The sequence below is a fragment of the Rana temporaria genome, chromosome 9 (assembly GCF_905171775.1).
Source record: "Rana temporaria chromosome 9, aRanTem1.1, whole genome shotgun sequence".
In the NCBI taxonomy this organism is placed as follows: Eukaryota; Metazoa; Chordata; class Amphibia; order Anura; family Ranidae; genus Rana; species Rana temporaria.
Genome location: NC_053497.1, coordinates 165,677,733 through 165,687,593, shown reverse-complemented (window position 1 = coordinate 165,687,593; position 9,861 = coordinate 165,677,733).

Below are 9,861 nucleotides of genomic sequence, written 5' to 3'. Positions count from 1 at the left end.
GACGGAAAAAAAAAGCGACGGGCCGACGTACGTTTGTGGATCGCCGTAAATAGCTAATTTGCATACTCGACGCGGATTACGACGGGAACGTCACCTAGCGTACGAAGACGTACGCCTGTCGGATCTAGCCGAAATGCCGTTGTATCTTGTTTTGAGGATTCATAACAAAGATACGCCGCGGGAATTTTGAAATTACGCCGGCGTATCAGTAGATACGCCGGCGTAATTTCTTTGTGGATCTACCCCATAGTTTGTAGATGCGATAACTTTTGCGCAAACCAATCAATATACGCCAATTGGGATTTTCTTACCAGAAATGAGTAGCAACTCTATTGTTCTATTGTTAAAAGAAAATGTGTAGCAAAATATAAATTGGCTTAAACTGATGAATACATTTGATTTTTTTTTTGATTTTTTTTTATTGGATTTGTTTTATAACAGTTTCAGCACTGTCACATATATATATATATATATAAATATTTTTTTTTTTCACTACACATATTTTTATATATATCTTTACTTGTACATTGTTGAGGGTAGCGCAGATTTTCCCACTTTATACATTTTATATATGTTTTATAACAGAAACATTAAAAAAATGTTGTTGCTCTTCTTTTGTTTATAGCCGAAAAAAAAACACAGAGGTGATCAAATACAACCAAAAGAAATCTCTATTTGTGGGGGGAAAAAAAGGACATTAATTTTGTCTGGGTACAACTTCGCACGACCGCGCAATTGTCGGTTACAGTAACGCAGTGCCATATCGCAAAAAAGTGGCCTGGTCATTAAGGGGGTACATTTTTCCAGAGCTGAAGTGGTTAATTGTACAAGCTGAAGTTAGAAGCTTGCACCAGATTTTGCACTCTTAAATCAACCCCATCAAAAAGATACAGGATATGTTATACAATACATTGTATTACCTACTAGATCCATTATAATACATTGTACAATACAGGATACTTTGGGGCAGATTCACATACAATTGGACAGGCGCAGCGTATCAGAGATACGCTACACCGCCGTATCTTACTTGGCTTAAATTCGAATCCAGGAAGAATTTGCGCCGTAAGTTAGGGCGGCGTAGTGTTTTTCTGGCGGCGTATTTGAAATTGGGCGGGTTGGGGGCGGGTTTCATTTAAATGAAGCGCGTCCCCGCGCTGAATGAAATGTGCATGCGTCGTTCCTAGATTTCCCGCCGTGCATTGCGCTAAATGACGTCGCAACAACGTCATTTTTTTAACCTAGACGTGACTTACGTCCATCCCTATTCACGGACGACTTACGCAAAAAAAAAAAAAAATTCAAATTTCGACACAGGAACGACGGCCATACTTTAACATGGCAAGTCTATCTATACGCCACAAAATAGCAGCTTTAACTATACGCCGGAAAAAGCCGACTAGAGACGACGTAAGAGAATGCGACGACCGCGCGTACGTTCGTGGATCGTCGGAAAAAGCTCATTTGCATACCCGATGCGGAAATCGACGCAAACTCCACCCAGCGGACGCCGAAGTATTGCATCTGCGATCGGAAGGCCAACGAAGCCGTACGCCTGTCGGATCTTACCCAGATGCCGTCGTATCTTGGTTTGAGGATTTAAACTAAAGATACGACGCGGCAAATTTGAAAGTACGCCGGCGTATCAGTAGATACGCCGGCGTACTTGCTCTGTGAATCTGGCCCATTGTATCTTTTCTTTTTTTTCTGCCCTTGAATACCTTATACACCCCACTTCCTGTTTCTTGTCTGGTAAAAAGCCTAGGCTTATGATATCATGCACAGCTTTCTCTCTCACTCTTGTGAGAGTTTGCCAGGGAGGGATGAGTCATAAAAGTGCCAATGAGAGCTGCAGAGCTGGAGGTGTGCCTCTGTGTGACTGTGTAAATCAAGTACAGAATCACAGTATATATAAAATTATATGCAAAGAGGTTGGAGGGAAGCTTCACAATGGCAAATATGTTTTTATTACAAATTATGTGAGCAGACTGCAGTTTCTCGTTAAAGTGGAGGTTCACCCTATAAAAAAATTCTAACACTGCATCCAGCCCAGTTGTGCATATAAAATGACACTGACCTTTTTTTTTTTTTTTTTTCGTAGATAGCGTTTAGCCGTGGAATTCACCGCGGCTTCCGGGTAGGGAATCCTGCGGGAGTGGGCGTTCCTATCGACATGCCAATTGATTGACATGCTAAAAGATGGCTCACACAGCGCGTCACGACTTCCCGAAGGAAGCTCGGGTCGGCTCGGCTCTATTCGGCGCCAGTGCGCAGGCGTAGTATGTAGTATTAATGTCAGGTGGGTAGATTTAGTAAAGGCAAATAGTCTGTGCACTCTGCAAGTGCACAATATAAATTCGAGGTAGGGTGGGACTTTAAATTTGCCCGACTGGAGTGTGAATAATGATATATAACACAATTTTAACTGCTTGCCGACCGTGTCCTGCACATATACATTGTCAGAATGGCACGGCTGCGCAAAGTAACGTATATTTAAGTTACTTTAAATTTTGCCCCATGCGTGCACGAGCGCGCCCCGGCCGCGAGCTCCACGACCATGCCCACGGGACCCGTGGACTCGATGCCCGCCAGTGTCCCGCGATTGGGTCATGGAGCGGCAGAACGGGGAGAGGCCAGTGTAAACAAGGCATCTCTCCGTTCTGCCTAGTGACAGGACACTGATCGTCTGTCCCCTCTAATCGGGAGCAGCGATCAGTGTTGTGTCACAGTAAGCCCCACACAGTTAGAATCACTCCCTACGACACACTTAACCCCTTCCTAGCCCCCTAGTGGTTAACCCCTTCCCTGTCAGTCATGTTTATATAGTAATCAGTGCATTTTTATAGCACCGATCGCTGTATAAATGTGAATGGTCCCAAAAAAGCGACAAAAGTGTCCGATGTGTCCACCATAATGTCACAGTCACGATAAAAATCGCTGATCGACGCCATTACTAGTAAAACGTATTAATAAAAAAAGCCATAAAACTTTGCCCTATTTTGTAGACGCTATGGCCCAGATTCACAGAGAGCAAGGCGCACATTATGCCGCTGTAGAGCACACACCGTACGCCACGCCAACGTAGCGCGGAGAGGCAAGCATTGCATTCAGCAAGCCAGTGCTCCCAAAGCTGCGCCAGAGTGGCGTAGGTTTCGAAGGCGCACGCCGGCATAGGTGGAAGTGGGTGTGACCCCATGCAAATGATGGGCCGAGCGCCAGACAGGTACGTATCACGAACTGCGCATGCGCCGTGACGTGGATGAATACACAGCACCCCCCTGCGCCTGCTCACAACCACGCTGGCACAACTGCCGTCGGATCACCGCGTACACCATGAAGATAACGTACGCCCAGCCAGACACACGTCCAACGCACAATACGCCGGCTTGTGTTCCCTGGTGCAGACCTGTGCATGTCTGTTGCCGGGTTGCACCTCATTTATGGGGAATAACTTTACGCCGGACGTACAACTTACGCGCATCTCGCGTAGCATGCGCCGGGCACACACACGTTCGTGAATCGGCGTATTTCCCTCATTTGCATGTTTGAATGGCTAATCAATGGGAGCAGCCTCATGCGTCCAGCCCATATGTGCGCCCATCCTACGCCGGCGTGTGCAAGCTACGTCGGCGGGGTGTAGCCTGTTTTTAGGCGCACGTTGGTTCGTGGGTCTGCCGCACACATACGCCGGCGCATATTGGCACTTACGCCGGCGTAACGTGTTATACGTCGGCGTAAGTGCTTTGTGAATCTGGGCCTATAACTTTTGCACAAACCAATCAATAAACGCTTATTGCGTTTTTTTTATTTTTTTTTTACCAAAAATATGTAGAAGAATACGTATCGGCCTAAACTGAGGGGAAAAAAAAATTTGATATATTTTTTGGGGATCTTTATTATAGCAAAAAGTAAAAAATATAGTTATTTTTTTCAAAATTGTCGCTCTATTTTTGTTTATAACGCAGAAAATAAAAACCGCAGAGGTGATCAAATACCACCAAAAGAAAGCTCTTTGTGGGAAAAAAAGGACGTCAATTTTGTTTGGGAGCCACGTCGCATGACCGTGCAATTGTCAGTTAAAGCAACGCAGTGCCGAATCGCAAAGTCCTCTGGTCTTTGGCCAGCCAAATGGTCCGGGGCTTAAGTGGTTAAACCCCCCCCTGCCCTCAATGGAATTGGAATGCAGGGCACTAGATGTATGGGCGTCTAGTGCCCTGCATGTAGATAAGAGGGCTGCACACATGGGGGGTGGCGCCTGTGCGCCCCTTATGGACGGGCCGCCACTGATTAGGATATTATCAATGTTACACGTTCTTTTCATAGAAAGTTTGGCTTTGCTGATTCTTCAATCATCAGACCAGTGAGATGATCTGTAATAGTGAAGCAATGAGAAGTCACCAGAAGTCCTCAATCACATTGGAGCGATTTGTCATGCGATTTTACAGGTTAAATCACATGATTAGTCGCAGCCTACTGCCGGCAATGGCACCATTCCAGTTTTTTTGAGTGTGTTTCACACGCCATGGGCTTTAAGAAAGAGAAAAAAAAAATCCCAGTTGGTGCGATGCGGACTTTGCAGCGCTGCACTGCGCTTCTAGCTCACACTGGGCTGCGGGAATGAAGCCGTGCGAGTTCAGCTGAACTCACACAATTTCACTCTCACTTGTCAGTCCCGATTTCGGATGCGATTACAGAGACATCTGTGCAGGTTACTTTTTGAAATCGGAGAAGCGACGCAGATGCGGCGTCACACCGATTAGGACAGTGCCAGTGGCGGCTGGTGCTCAAAATTTTTGGGGGGGCGCAAACGAAAAAAAAAAAAAAAAACAATTGCAGCCTCACTGTACCTATCAATTGTCACCACTGTGCCATGCCATCAAATGCAGTCACTGTGCCATCAAAACGCAACCACTTTGCCATCAAAAGGCAGCCACTGTGCCATGCCATCAAAACGCAGCCACCGTGCCATCAAAATGCAGCCACTGTGCCATGCCATCAAAACGCAGCCACCGTGCCATGCCATCAAAACACAGCCACTGTGCCATGCCATCAAAACGCAGCCACCGTGCCATCAAAATGCAGCCACTGTGCCATGCCATCAAAACGCAGCCACCGTGCCATCAAAATGCAGCCACTGTGCCATGCCATCAAAACGCAGCCACCGTGCCATGCCATCAAAACACAGCCACTGTGCCATGCCATCAAAACGCAGCCACCGTGCCATCAAAATGCAGCCACTGTGCCATGCCATCAAAACGCAGCCACCGTGCCATGCCATCAAAACGCAGCTACTGTGCCATCAATTGTCACCACTATGCCATCAAACACAGCCACTGTGCCCCCAATTGTCGCCATTGTGCCCCAAATTGTTGCCACTGTGCCCCAAATTGTTGCCACTGTGCCCCCAATTGTTGCCACTGTGCCCCCAATTGTTGCCACTGTGCCTCCAATTGTTGCCACTGTGCCCCCAATTGTCACCACTGTGCCCCCAATTGTCGCCACTGTGCCCCCAATTGTAGCCACTGTGCCCCCATTTGTCGCCACTGTGCCCCCACTTGTAGCCACCGTGCCCCCACTTGTAGCCACTGTGCCCCCAATTGTTGCCACTGTGCCCCCAATTGTAGCCACTGTGCCCCCAATTGTAGCCACTGTGCCCCCACTTGTAGCCACCGTGCCTAGTACTTACCTTTATGGCTTCTACGTCCCTCGATGTCCCTCGTCCCGCCCTCGATGACGCTTCAGCCAATCAGGTTACCTGATTGGCTGAGACGCCTGTCAGTCTTATCCTCGGACGCACGGCCGGTACGTCCCGAGGATGAGCTTCAGGAAGCCAACTACAGCCTCAGGCACTTCCACACAGCCAGTCAGCTGCCGCTATTCAGCTGACCGGCGCTCAATGTCCGGTCAGCTGAATAGTGGGCGGCAGCGGCGAAAATATAGAGATTCATACAGTGTATGAATCTGTATATTTTACTGGCTGTGAGCGAGCCAGAGGGGGCGGCGCTCCTGCGTCCCTATGGACGCACCGCCACTGGACAGTGCCATTGCCAGCAAATGCCGCCGATTTGGCATGTCAAATCGCACCAGTGTGAACCAGGGCCTAAACTACCTTTGATGATTTCAGGTGCGCCTTCAATAGACATCTCTGCACAGATGTCTTTCAAGTAGCACCAGAAATCGCACTGACCTTCTACTTTGAAATCGCACTACTTCAAGTGAAAAAAACCTAAATGGTCTTCACTCGGCAAAAAAAAGGTCAAATTTTTCATCCACTGGTAATAATAATCTCTGTTGTAACGACACACAAAGATAGATGGAGATTAGAGTCGCAGGCAGGAGCCCTCAGTTACACAGGAAAGTCCCTACAGCACAGTTCAAAGTTTACTTTCCTCAGACAGTAAGCGGCCAATAAAAATTCAGTGTATTGCAAGCATCATCTGTTGCTGGGTAGATAGTCTCTTCGCAGGTTGGGAAGGCAGTTTGCAGAACACAGAAAGCCAAGCTTATATTCTATAGAGCGACAATTTTGGAAAGAATGCAATATTTTTTACTTTTTGCTATAATAAATATCCCCCAAAAATATATAAAAAAAAAAATTTTTCCTCAGTTTAGGCCGATACGTATTCTTCTACCTATTTTTGATAAAAAAAAAAATCACAATAAGCGTTTATTGATTGGTTTGCACAAAAGTTATAGCGTCTACCAGATAGGGGATAGTTTTATGGCATTTTTATTAATTATTTTTTTACTAGTTATGGCGGCGATCAGCCGTGACTGCGACATTATGGCGGACACATCAGACACTTTTGACACTATTTTGGGACCATTTAAGTAGATTCACAAAGAGTTAGGCCGGCTTATCAGTAGATAAGCTGACCTAACTCTGAATCTACGCCGGCGTTTGTTTAAGCGTATGCTCAAACAGAGATACGCTTAAACAAAGCTAAGATAGGCCGGCTTGCGCCGTCCTATCTTAGCTTGCAATGTTTCTGATGGCCGCTAGATGGCGCTTCCATTGCGGCCGGCGTAGATTATGTAAATTAGGGGATACGCCGATTCACGAACGAACGCGAACGTATGCCAGGCCTACACCGTCGAATTACGTCGTTTCCGCGAGGGATAGGCCGCCTAAAGTTAGAGCTATGCTCTAGTGGAATAACAATGTTAAGTATGGCCGCCGTTCCCGCCACGAGGTTCGAATTTTTTACGTCGTTTGCGCAAGTCGTCCGCGAATCGGGAGTTACGTCGTTTACGTCCACGTCGAAATCAATAGGCCCGTACGGCGTACTTAGTCGCAATGCGCCCTGGGAAATGTAGTCGCCCCGGCGCATGCGCATTGTAAAAAAACGTCAAACGTGAGGTCGAGCCTCATTTCCATACAACACGCCCCCCTCCCAGTCATTTGAATTAGGCGCCCTTACGCCCGCTCGTTTGAGGCTACGCCGCCGTAGATTAGCAGGTAAGTGGTTTGAAAATCACTACTAGCCTAACTAATTTACGGCGGTGTAGCCTAAACAGGCTAGACTAGGCCGTACAGTGCTATAAAAATGCACTAATTACTGTAAAAATTACACTGGGAGTAAAGGGGTTAACCTGTACTGTAGGTGGCGCTGTAGCGGTAAAGTGTGCCCTGATTTGTGTTTCTTACTGAGGGGGGGGCGTGGTTTAGCCTGTGACATCACTGATCGTTGTTCCCTATGACAGGGAACAGACGATCAGTGACAGGCTCACTAGGAAGCACGGGGAGAGGTTTGTTTACACTTACCTCTCCCCGTTCTTCAGCTTTGTGACCCGATCGCAAGAAACCGGCGGCGATCGTGTCCGCGTTCCCCGCAGGGACGGTCACGGAGCTTAGGACCGGGTCTTGAGCGCACTGGCGGCGGCGCGCTGCGCGACCCACAGCTGGGCTCTTAAAGGGGACGTACATGTACGCCCTTGTGCCCAGCCGTGCCATTCTGCAGACGTATATCTGCGTGCGGCGATCCTTAAGCGGTTAACAATACACTATATTGTCAAAAGTATTGTGACGCCTGCCTTTACACACATATGAACTTTAATGGCATCCCAGTCTTAGGCCTAGATTCAGGTACGGCGATCTACGTTGCGCGGGCGTAGCATACCGTATTTACGCTACGCCGCCGCAACTTAGAGAGGCAAGTGCTATATTCACAAAGCACTTGCCTCCTAAGTTACGGCGGCGTAGCGTAAATGGGCCGGCGTACGCGTGCGTATTTCAAAGTAGGCTGTAGGGGGCGTGTTGTATTTAAATGAGGCTTGACCCCATGTAGATGCATGGCCGAAGGAACGGCCCATGTGCGCGCATGCTCAGTATCACGTCGTATTTACGCCCAAAGATACGTCGACTCAATGCCTGTGACGTGAACGTAATTTACGCACAGCCCTATTCACGTACGACTTACGCAAACAACGTAAAAAGATAGGCCTGTTCCGACGTCCATACCTTGCATGGGATGCGCCACCTAGGGAGCAACTTTATCTTTACGCCGGCGTATTTCTAACTAATTGCGACGGGCACACGTCCGTTCGTGAATCGGCGTATCTAGTCATTTGCATATTCTACGCCGAACTCAAAGGAAGCGCCACCTAGCGGCCAGCGGAAATATTGCACCCTAAGATACGACGGTGTAGGAGACTTACGCCGCTCGTATCTTAGCCTAATTTAAGCGTATCTGGTTTCCAGAATACGCTTAAATTTAGGACGGCGTAGATTCAGAGTTATGTCTGCGTATCTACTGATACGCCGGCGTAAAGCTACCTGAATCTGGCTATTAGTCTGTAGGGTTCAATATTGAGTTGGCCCCGCCCTTTGCAGCTATAACAGCTTCAACTCTTCACAAGGTTTAGGAGTGTGTCTATGGGAATGTTTGACCATTCTTCCAGGAGCACATTTGTGAGGTCAGGCACTGATGTGGGTGAGAAGGCCTGACTCACAGTCTCCACTCTAATTCATCCCAAAGGTGTTCGATCGGGTTGAGGTCAGGACTCTGTGCAGGCCAGTCAAGTTCCTCCACCCCAAACTCACTCATCCATGTCTTTATGGACCTTGCTTTGTGCAGTGGTGTGCAGTCATGTTGGAAAAGGAAGGGACCGTCCCCGAAACTATTCCCACAAAGTTGGGAGGAGCATAAAATTGTCCAAAATGTCTTGGTATTCTTAAGAGTTCCCTTCATTGAAACTAAGGGGCCAAGCCCAACCCCTGAAAAACAACCTCACACCATAATCCCCCCTCCACCAAATGATTTGGACCAGGGCACAAAGCAAGGAACATTAAGACATGGATGAGCAAGTTTGGGGTAGAGAAACTTGACTGGCCTGCACAGAATCCTGACCTCAACCTGTTAGAACACCTTTGAGGTGAATTTAAAAAATTTCCCTAAAAAATGTGGTAAACAATTTGGGCCAGATTCACAGTGGAGATACGACGGCGTATCTCTGTTTCTATCTATGCGGCTGATTCATAGAATCAGTTACGCATAGATATCCCTAAGATCCGACAGGTGTAATTGTTTTACACTGTCGGATCTTAGGATGCAGTACCGCGGCCGCCGCTGGAGGGAGTTTGCGTCGTAAACCAGCGTCGGGTATGCAAATTAGGAGTTACGGCGATTCACAACGGATTTTCGCGTTCGCTACGTCGCCGCTAGTCTAGTTTCCCGTCGCAAAGTTAGTCGTCGTTTTAGCTGCCCTAACTTTAGTCAGCAAACGTATTGCTGTCTAAAGTATGGCCGTCGTTCCCGCGTCGAAATTTAAAAATCAACGTCGTTTGCGTAAGCCGTCCGGGAATACGGAATTACGCTACGCGCGTCGCCGTTCGAAAAAATGACGTCACGCGCAATGCAC